This window comes from Jatropha curcas, chromosome 11, assembly GCF_041381405.1.
Source record: "Jatropha curcas cultivar XTBG-Jc1 chromosome 11, XTBG_Jcur_1.0, whole genome shotgun sequence".
Taxonomy (NCBI): Eukaryota; Viridiplantae; Streptophyta; class Magnoliopsida; order Malpighiales; family Euphorbiaceae; genus Jatropha; species Jatropha curcas.
In genome coordinates, this window is record NC_143161.1 from 22311473 (window position 1) to 22321462 (window position 9990).

General features: G+C 30.3%; 1 long non-coding RNA gene and 1 other non-coding gene across 2 annotated transcripts; one reads left to right on the forward strand and one right to left on the reverse strand.

Annotated features, from left to right (window-relative positions):
- Positions 1–209: 209 nt before the first annotated feature.
- On the forward strand, positions 210–316 carry LOC119371584 (small nucleolar RNA R71). Its single transcript, XR_005179218.2, has one exon. It is a non-coding gene; the product is annotated as a small nucleolar RNA R71 (small nucleolar RNA).
- Positions 317–1812: 1496 nt separating this feature from the next.
- On the reverse strand, positions 1813–8594 carry LOC149492744 (uncharacterized). Its single transcript, XR_016318723.1, has 2 exons — positions 5123–8594; positions 1813–2549 (listed from the first exon to the last, which is right to left on the reverse strand). It is a non-coding gene; the product is annotated as an uncharacterized LOC149492744 (long non-coding RNA).
- Between the last annotated feature and the right edge of the window lie 1396 nt (positions 8595–9990).

Genomic DNA, 9990 nt, shown 5'->3' on the forward strand with positions numbered 1-9990 from the left:
CGGTAATGGCATCAATCTCATAAACTCTGGTAGGCTTCTTCCTTTCTGAACTTTTTTTATAATGGCTATTGCTTGGCATCTCTTCTATCAAATAATATACCTCATCAATTTTCTTTCTTTCAAAAGATCCACCAGTAGCTACATCTAAAGTAATCTTTATATTAGGAGATAATGCATTATAAAAAGTTTGTACATGTAACCACTTAGGTAAGCTATGATGTGGGCACTTCCTCAATAGGTCCTTAAATCTCTCCCAAGCTTCATACAAACTCTCTTAATCCTGGTGGGCAAAAGTCATTATCTCATTACGAAGCTTTGTGGTCTTTGAAGATGGAAATAATTTTGCCAAGAATTTCTGGGCTGGTTCCTCCCATGCAGTAAAACTTCCAGCAGGGCATGATTGTAACCAAGACCGTGCTTTATCCCTTAGAGTGAAAGGAAACAGTCTCAATTTTATGGCACCTCAAAAACTCCGTTTTGCTTGAATGTATCACAAATCTCCAGGAAATTTGTGATATGGGCATTACGATCTTCATTAGGCAAACCTCCATATTGAACTGAGGTGGAAAGTATTTGAATAATTGCAGGTTTGATCTCGCAATTGTTAGCTTCCACCTTAGGCTTGGTGATACTTGAGGTGGCTCCATTCAGAGAAGGAGTTGTGTAGTCTCGCAAGGTGCGGACAAGAGGTTGAAGTCCTCTATTGTTATGATTGGGTAATGGTGGCGAAATCTGATGTAAAGGATCATTCTCTATGTCTAAATCATTAGCCATATTTGCTTGTTGCTCTTGATCTTTCCTTTGTATTCTCCTAGCAACGTTGTTTCTGTGACAAGTCTTTTCAATTTCTGGATTAGAGACTAAGGGTTCAGTTCTACCGGTCTTTGCATATACACATGAAATACTCTTCTAGAAAAAGTAAAAGTGAAAATAAAAATAAATGTCTAAATTAATAATAAGGTAATAAGTATTGATATTGGTAACGCCAATCCCCGGCAATGGCGCCAAAAACTTGACAGGCTTTTTTCGCAAGCGTACGAAATCACGATAAGTAATAAAGAATGAATAGAGTATCATTCCACAAGGATTGTATACCAAGTACCAAATTGGTGTTAACTTACTATTATTTAGATGACAATAAGGAGAATTATTTTAAAAATTTAAATAAGTAAAAGAGAAGAAATCAAACAAGACAATTCAATGAAAAGGAATCAAGGATTTGAAGCTACTAGGGATTTTGATTTCACTTAATTCTATCCAATTTATTTTATTAGTTTGATAATCAATTTTAATTATTCAAGTAGGGGAAACAACCCTAAAATCACTAATAAGCTCTTCTGATGTATTGGTAGCTATTTTAACCCGATCTAATTACCTATCTTCCAATAGTGCAATCAAACATGAATTAAATCATTAATTTTTATGGTTTGTTTATGAATTCATAACCTAAGGTCATTAACTTACAAACACCCTCATGAGTTAAACCATATAGCTTCCGCATCAAGTTATTATTCTCATGTAAATTATTACCTTTTTTATATCAAAAACCCTTCTCCTGGTGGTGATTAATGAAATAAATCAATTCAGGAGAAAAACTCTGTCTGGAAGCATTAAGTTCGATAATAAATTATACTTTGAATAAAGAAAAGTGAATCTAATATTATAAATTGGAATCGAAATTAAGCCACATCAAATTCCTAGTATGAGAGTTTAGTTCGACTTAGTAATTAAATAAAACTCAATTAAATTTGTAAATAATCCTATAAAGAATAATAAACAAAAAGAGAGTTTAGAATAAAAAGTAGTCGACGATAAACTTAAACGGTTTTCTTGAATCTTGACACCAATCTTCAGCACTTGAAGTCTTGAAGAGAGAAAATTATGTAGAATTTAATAAAACAAGAGATGGAATATGAAAAATCACCCTCAATCCTAGCTAGTCTCTCTTCAGATAGACTTTCTGAAAATATCTTTGTGTTCCTTTAGGAAAGTGGATCTCCTATTGAGTAAGAAATCTTTTTGAGATAGAAAACTATTTAGGCTTTGTTTTTCTTCCTAATTATGACTCTTACAGCATCTAAATAGGATTTAAACTTGTTTGGCACGTCAAAAAAGCATCTCATGCGGGTCCATGCAAGCGGCACAAGCTAGAACTAACGTTCTCATCCCAAGGTAAAATCTAGTCTTCAGCACAGGCGTGCTGTCTGGCACAGTCTGGGCATGCTAGGCTCTGTGTCCCTGAGGTGGTTGCAGCACGGGCTGTGCTGGAGTGAGCACGCTCAACGATCAATAGTTGCTTGCAGCATAAGCATGCTCTCTAGCATGACTTGGTCGTGCTAGGGCCTGGAGACTTTAAGGTAGTTGCAGCACGAGCTGTGCTGGAGTGAGCATGCTCAAAGATCGACAGCCTCTTGTAGCACAGGCGTGCCATCTTCTGAACCTCTGTTGAATTCAACACAGCACAGGGGTGCTAAATAACACGCCCAAGGCGTGCTAGCTTCTGAACTTAGGAACACTCTTTTCTGTTTTGTTGGTTTTCTATAGAAATGCTGCAAAATTCCCCAAGATCAAGTGAAATGTGATTCAAGGAAGCTTTAAACAAAAACATAAATAAAACTAAATAAAAAACTAATTAAAGTAATTAAAAATACTAAAATTCCTAATAAAAACTATATTAAAAATACTATAAAAATAACATCTATCAATAATGCAAAGTTAAAGACTTATATGACTTCAAAAGTTTATGTTAAATGATTAGGAGGATAAAAGTTATCATTGATAGGTTAGAATAATTGGCTAAATATTTCGAGGAGTCATTTATATGACTTGAAAAGTTTATGGTCTAATATGAAATCAATATGATTATAGAAGTTAAATGTTTTATCTTGGAAAATCTTATTTAGTTATGAATTACCAAATCTTTATGAATAAATGAGTAAGTTAGTTAAAGTGCAAAAAGATGCATTTTTATGGACTTGCATAACTTTGTCGCTATATGAGCTCATCTTATGTGTTTGAGAATATATGAATTCTATTCAAAGGATTTAGTTAAGATTCAATAAAACGTAAATAATATATATATATATATATATATATATATATATATAGATTTCATATTAGACCATAAACTTTTCAAGTCATATAAATGACTATTTGTGTATTGAGCTTTATGAATTGATGGTATTTGATAAAATTGCATGATTGAGTTTAAGATAAATTTAATATATGTGTGTGAGATGGCCGAAAAGGCCTAATAAGGAACACATTGTTAATGGGGCTTACCTATGGCTCTTTAAAGGTAAATTCTCTATAATATAAGATGAGTGTGATTTCAAAAGATGATACCTTGATTAAAATGAAATTATGAGATGATGTTTGTCCACTGGTCTAATGGCACTTCTAATATTCTACATTTTTAGTTGATTGCTTTAAATGTTTTAGAAGCATGATCATGCATGTCAAATGAAAGTTGATAAAGCAATATATTTGATTAACTTGCAAATATCATTTGTACAATTTGTATTGCTTGACATGATTACGTAAATGTAAATGATTTCTTAAATAAAATCAAGTTAATCATGCTATATGATGATTATGCTAAAATGACTAAAGAATCCAATCCAACAAATGAGCATGTGTAAAATATTTACATATCCTATGATTATATGAATATGTTATGTGAAAAAAAAGAGATAAAGATTATTAAAGTATAATGTAGCCCTTATAAGCTTAGTGGGAGTCTAGTAGAATAAGGAGGTGACATGACTAGTATACTGTCTAGCAGTATTATGATCACATGGGATTTTAGGATATATTGACATATCCTAGTGCTTCGCGCACTGCTAGTGTAGCTTTCGAGCCCAATATGGCTTTCGAGCCAATTTTTGGTACTTGGTGCCTTATTCGATACAGTTCCCTTATACGGTTTTAGTCTTTACTAGAATTTATTGGGGCTAAACATGTGATAAAGATAACATATGTTATTATGAACTTTTAACATGCTTGAATTAAATGAATTGTAGTGTATATTAGTATATATGTATAAATTCTCTTATGAGTAAATCATTTAAGATGTGATTACGAGCATGAGTTTAAGTATATGTGTAAAGCTTATACATGAATGCTTTGGAAATATAGATTAATAATTATATATGTGCATGTTAAAAGAGGCTATGCCCAACCATATGAGTTATAGTTATTTAATCTTCAATCTGATTTCATACTATATGTATGCACTTAGTAACTAAATGTGAAAATTCAAGTACTATGCTTATTGATGCTTTCCTTTATAAATGAAATGAATATTTATTGATGTATAGTTGATGAGAATTGTGTGAATGCTATTTTGCTTTCTGTGTTTTTGCTTGGGATTATATACCCATTAAAGCTATAGCTTAGTGCACTGAGTTTTCTCACGCAAAGGTATTAAAGAGCAGCTGTATTTGGAGAAGGATATATGGTCTACTTTGTTATTAGAGTTACACTACATTGAAATAGATAGGTTGTTCTCTTGTAATAGATCTAGTAGTATTTTTTTACTTTGCATGTATATATATATATATATATATAATATATATATATATATATATATATATATATATATAAATTAATGGTATAGACTTAGTATAAAGTTTGTAAAAATGATTGTATAACTAATGTATGTGGTTGTGAACTTTAATAGGCTTTTGATTTGATTGGAATATCACATGCATGTGGAGTGTAATATATGATGAAATTAAGATTGATTTAGACTTTATATGAAATACAAAGTTAGATGTAGCTATGAGAATTCAACATGATTGATATTATTAAGTATTGTTGTAAGCAGGTTATTAGATTTGGAATATTAAGAATGTAAGGAAAATTATGTTTGGAGTTTTCCTGTAAAATTTTATGTTTAGAGTTTTGCATGGCTAGGATAGGAATATTATGATTAAAAATTTTTTAATTAGTAGTTTTAGACTTACAGCTTTTAGCACAGTATGCAACATGTTTCCTCGATCTATATGTAGACTAGGTGGTTTATCTTTAAACCAGATAACGGGTGTTATAATGTAAAAGTGATCACCCAGAAGTAAATAATCATACAATAAGAGTATCTTAGTCAATAAGAACCACTTACACTATGCCCGGTGACAGGCAATCTTACTTTTCTTGCTTTTCTTTGTCTATCCTTTCTTCGATACCCGTTACTGCAGGGTAATGGTCAATTCTAGCGACAATGATATCCATGGCCAATATACCTTAGTGATTATGCTTCATCCCAATCCATCCACACACAACATAAATAATATTATAGTGCAACAATTTCAAATAATAATACAACGACTTTGATCAATACAATTAATATGTATTGTGTGTGTGTCAATATATATATATATAATAAAATTAGTCGTAATCATATTAACTTTTAATTTACTAAATATTAACTAAATAAAATGCAACTGCATAAGTTGACTATATATTATATACTACTATTCACAACAATTCGTGAAAGAGATAGTAGCTTATCTTTGATTATGATCCTGAGGAGTGGAGGAGGGATTGAGACCATCTAAAGATATTAATGGAGTTAGAGAAAGGTATTGTTAGAATCTCAATAGCTACAGCATCATTGCACCCTGAACTTGTGCAAATAAGTTTTTTATGGTCCCCTCTACTTTCAAAATGATCTTGTGGCCTCTTAAAATTACAAAATTATTAATAATTCACACCTCTCAAGGCAGAAGAGAATGCATCTAAGAAAGGCAGAAGAGAATGCATCTAAGACATGCTGAGGTATCAAGAAAAGTAATATGTGTCAAGAATTAACATTAAAAAAAGACTTTGTTTTACTTTTTATTTTTTTATTTATAAATATTTATACTTTTTATTATATTGCTTTCCGTGGCCCATAAACAACACAATTCTTTCAAGTTTCAATTCAACGCTTGAGATCATGCCCTCCTTCTTCATTATTTTTTTGCCTCCCCACTTTCAAAAATGGTTGTCGCTCTCTCTTACTAACAAATTAGGTCTCTCTCTAAAATTTCAAATAAAAATCATATAATTTATCCACCCAATTCTATGATTTACACCTGCGTCACTTATGCATTTTGGTATTTTCAATTTCTTCTGGAATCTAGATGTTCTTTTTTAAAACTAGAATCAAGAAATGAAAGTTTTGAAAAAGCAATTTGATACACACTTTCATTTTGGAGAGATGGATCATGGTAAGCTTATGCCTGTATAAAGTTTTTATCTGATTTTTATTTCTTTTTTAAATGATGTCATATCAAGTGGATTTTGATGAAAAATAAAGAAGTGAATACATTTTGATGACAGTAAAAAATTTCTTAGAACTTGAATTGCAGGACAAGAAGAAAATAAGAGAGAGAATAATATAGTTAAAGTGAGTTTATTGGGAGAGAAAAAAACACAGGAGAGAAAGTGAAATTATAATAATTCTTTCAATAATAACAATATAATTTGAGACTATAAATAAGTTTGATATATGGGTTTGCTATTTTTCAATTCTACAAATTCTCGTTCTTTCTCCATATATTGTTAATGTTTGATTCGTTGTCCAGATTTGCTAGCTTGTTGTTTGAGTTATTCAATATTTCAAACTTAACCGATGATTGTTAGGTGAGAGGAGTGATGAGATTGGTTTAGTTAGATATTCCCAAATCCAACGTGATTTTGGAAAGAGAAGAGATAGGATGAAAGAGAGAAAAGTTAAGTTTTAATAGTATCTTAATTATTTTAATAATAAGCCACATAAGAATACTTAATACACCGAAGAGAGAATTTGTATTTACACGCATTGCTGACTGTATTAATAAGGGTGTAATGTTAATAATTTTGTAACTTTAAGGGGTCACAAAGTCGGTTTGAAAGTAGAGGGGGCCGCAAGACTTTTTTAGTAAGTTCAGGAGACAAATGATGTATTCAGCTGAATCTAATTGTATTACCTAATAGAGAATTTTATTATTTATCAAGTTACAAATTCTGTTGGAAATGCGATAGAGTTTTCCTTAAAAACTAAACTTAACTGCTAGTGAAGACATCATAAAATGAACAATTAACTCATAATGCCCATTCGTCGAGAAAATCTCATCAAATCATTCCCATCCACCATAATCATTACTCATCCATCTCAATATTCACACAAGTTATATTTAATACCAATTAAACATTAAATTCTTGGTTCATCAATTATACTATATAATTACATTACAAAATAGAATAAATGGATAAATAATTCCTTCCTCCTACATATTTGATATACTTAACTAGTAGCTAGCAAATTACTTGATACTAAATTCATAATTTACACTTAAGATAACTAAGTTAAAGTTTTTACATATATAAAACTGAAACTCCTTCTAACCTTAAATCATACTGCTAATAATCAATTCTAACTATTTTAAGATATTAATTATTTCATCATTTATCTAGTTGGACCTTCATAAATCATATAGCTCTTATTTAATCAAGTTTTTTGTGATTTTTCAGATTAGAAGTGTAAATTCACCCATGCACCTTTTAAAACGAAAAACCTTGTGGCACCTTCAACTTTCATTTTGATCTATTAAGCATTTCAACTTATAAAATTGCACCTATTAAGTACTTTAATTGATTTATTGTACACCTCAACTTATAAAATTAGATCAATTAAACACTTATTTGACAGTTGAAAAGTATAAAAAATTATAGTACCAAAAGTTATATTAGCCACATATCAAATCTATAGTATACATATAAAAGTAAAAAACTTAAAAAATTATAGTTGCCAGTATGACGATGTGTGAGATTATTACAAAAAATGAAGTTTAGGGTGCCATAAGGTTGATTTTAAAGTTTAGGGGTACAAAGTTTTTTTTGTTAAACTTCAAAGGCTAAATTATGTATTGACAGCTTAGAAGCCCATATACCAAATTATATTGAATAATGATTTTTTCTGATTTGACTCGATTTAGAACAGTTCTTGGTGGGTTCTACTGAGTTTTCTAGAATTTTCTTTAGGTCTTGTTTTTCTATTATTTTAACTCTTTAAATAATATAATATTTAAAAAAATATCAAAAGAAGAATTTAAGCTTTTATTTTTATTTGAAAAGTCTTGAAATTATAAATCAGATTGTTTCGAAGGTGATGTGTGAAATCAAGTTTTAATAAAGAGCCAATCAAAATATTGCTTTTGAAAATTTTATTGTTTTTTCAAACTAGTTAGTAGTCTTCTTTATTTTTAGAAAAAAGTTTAACTCCCTAGTGGAGTTGCCAGTTGTAGGATCTCGCTCGAGTACTATTCCAATTAAGCAAATTGAAACATCAATTTGGACTTGAACTACACGAAAAAAGTTTAATATGATTTACTTTTTAGAAAAGAGTCGCCACCTTAGGTTTAATTATTTAAAAGAAAAGTTAAGGAAAAATCACAATTTGACTCCAAGAATATAATTTGTCTAGCGAAAAAAGTGCACTCGAGCTCGAGCTTGAAACCAAAAGGATCCAAAAACTAGGTTTTCAATTTAAAGCAATTGATTGATTTGCTCAAGATTAAAATAAGAATTATATAAAAATAATTTTCACAAAAAAAATAATATTATGCATAAGTATATAAAAATGCATGAACAAATATTATAAGCAAGATTAATAATATTCATCTACAAAACAATAAATAAAGTTAAATAAAAATGGAGATATTATCTCTAACCTTTTGATGGGGATTATAGGATAATCACATATCTCCAAATGCAATAATAAAGCAATAATAAAATATAGATCAACTAGAAATCAAATAAAATAATTAGGAGATAACAAATCTAGCCTTTCTGTAGAGATTTTAGGTTGATCACACTTCTCCCAATAACAATGAAAATAATTGTTAACAATCATCCCAAATTAATTTCAATCATCCCATTAATAATTATAATCATCCCAACAACAATTATAATTATTCCAAATCAATAACAATCACCCCCATTAATAATTACAATCATTAAAAGCTATTATAATTATCTCTAATCAATAAAAAGGTGATAGAAAAGGAGAAGGGGGGGGGATTTGGGTGATTTGATTAGCAATTTATGGATAAATCCCAAAATCGACTTGCATATCCCTTAGATCCTTAATCAGATCAAGAATTAGAACAATGTAGTTCTATACTTGGTTTTAATTTAATTTATCATGTTCCACAAGCCAAATTTGTGTTAGCTTAATTTGTCATGTTCATAAGACAAATCTATAAAGAAGTAATTTAGGGATCATTTAGAGAAGCATACCTTAGCATTAGGGTTGACTGCTTGAACGATGATTCTGGATCCCAACTCCATAGGGAAAAACCAAAAGGCTTAATTGGGTAAAAGATAATTAACTTGATGAAAATTAATTATTTTTAGGAGAACAAAAGAAATCTTAGATCACAAAAGAGAAGGGAGAAAGATTATGAATTTTGTATAGAAAAATCCCTAAGATTATTAAAGTTGTTTAGGTTATATGATATGGTGGTTTAAGGGTGTATTTTTAGGAAATGAGAGGTGAAACAGTTCCAAATAGGGAAAAAACACCCTAAATTGGGAGTCAAAACTCGAATTGCATAAGATTGCGACATATGTTCAGAAGGCTAAAATCAAATGGTTAAGAGTCAGGATGTGTAATGACTGCCAAGAAGTGCAGTACCCACAAGGTATTTTACGATGGTCACCAGCCATCTGTAACGGCCGCGAAACCCCTTATAGTGGCCACCAAGGCAAGTTGCGGCTAGTCCTTAATTTTAATTGATTTTGAGTTTTTTTACCCTTTTGACCCAACTTCTAAGGCCCGTTCTTACTCGTTTTAAGGTAGATTTTTAGGTACAATATACTGTTGGAAACTTGAGAAGTCTACATTCCAATGCCATTTGAATCATTCAAAAATACTTTATGTAGCTCAAGTTATGATCAAAAGAGTAGACAAAGGTTATTTTTTAACTTTTAGGGTTTTAATCCAATTCTTAATCGATGGAACAC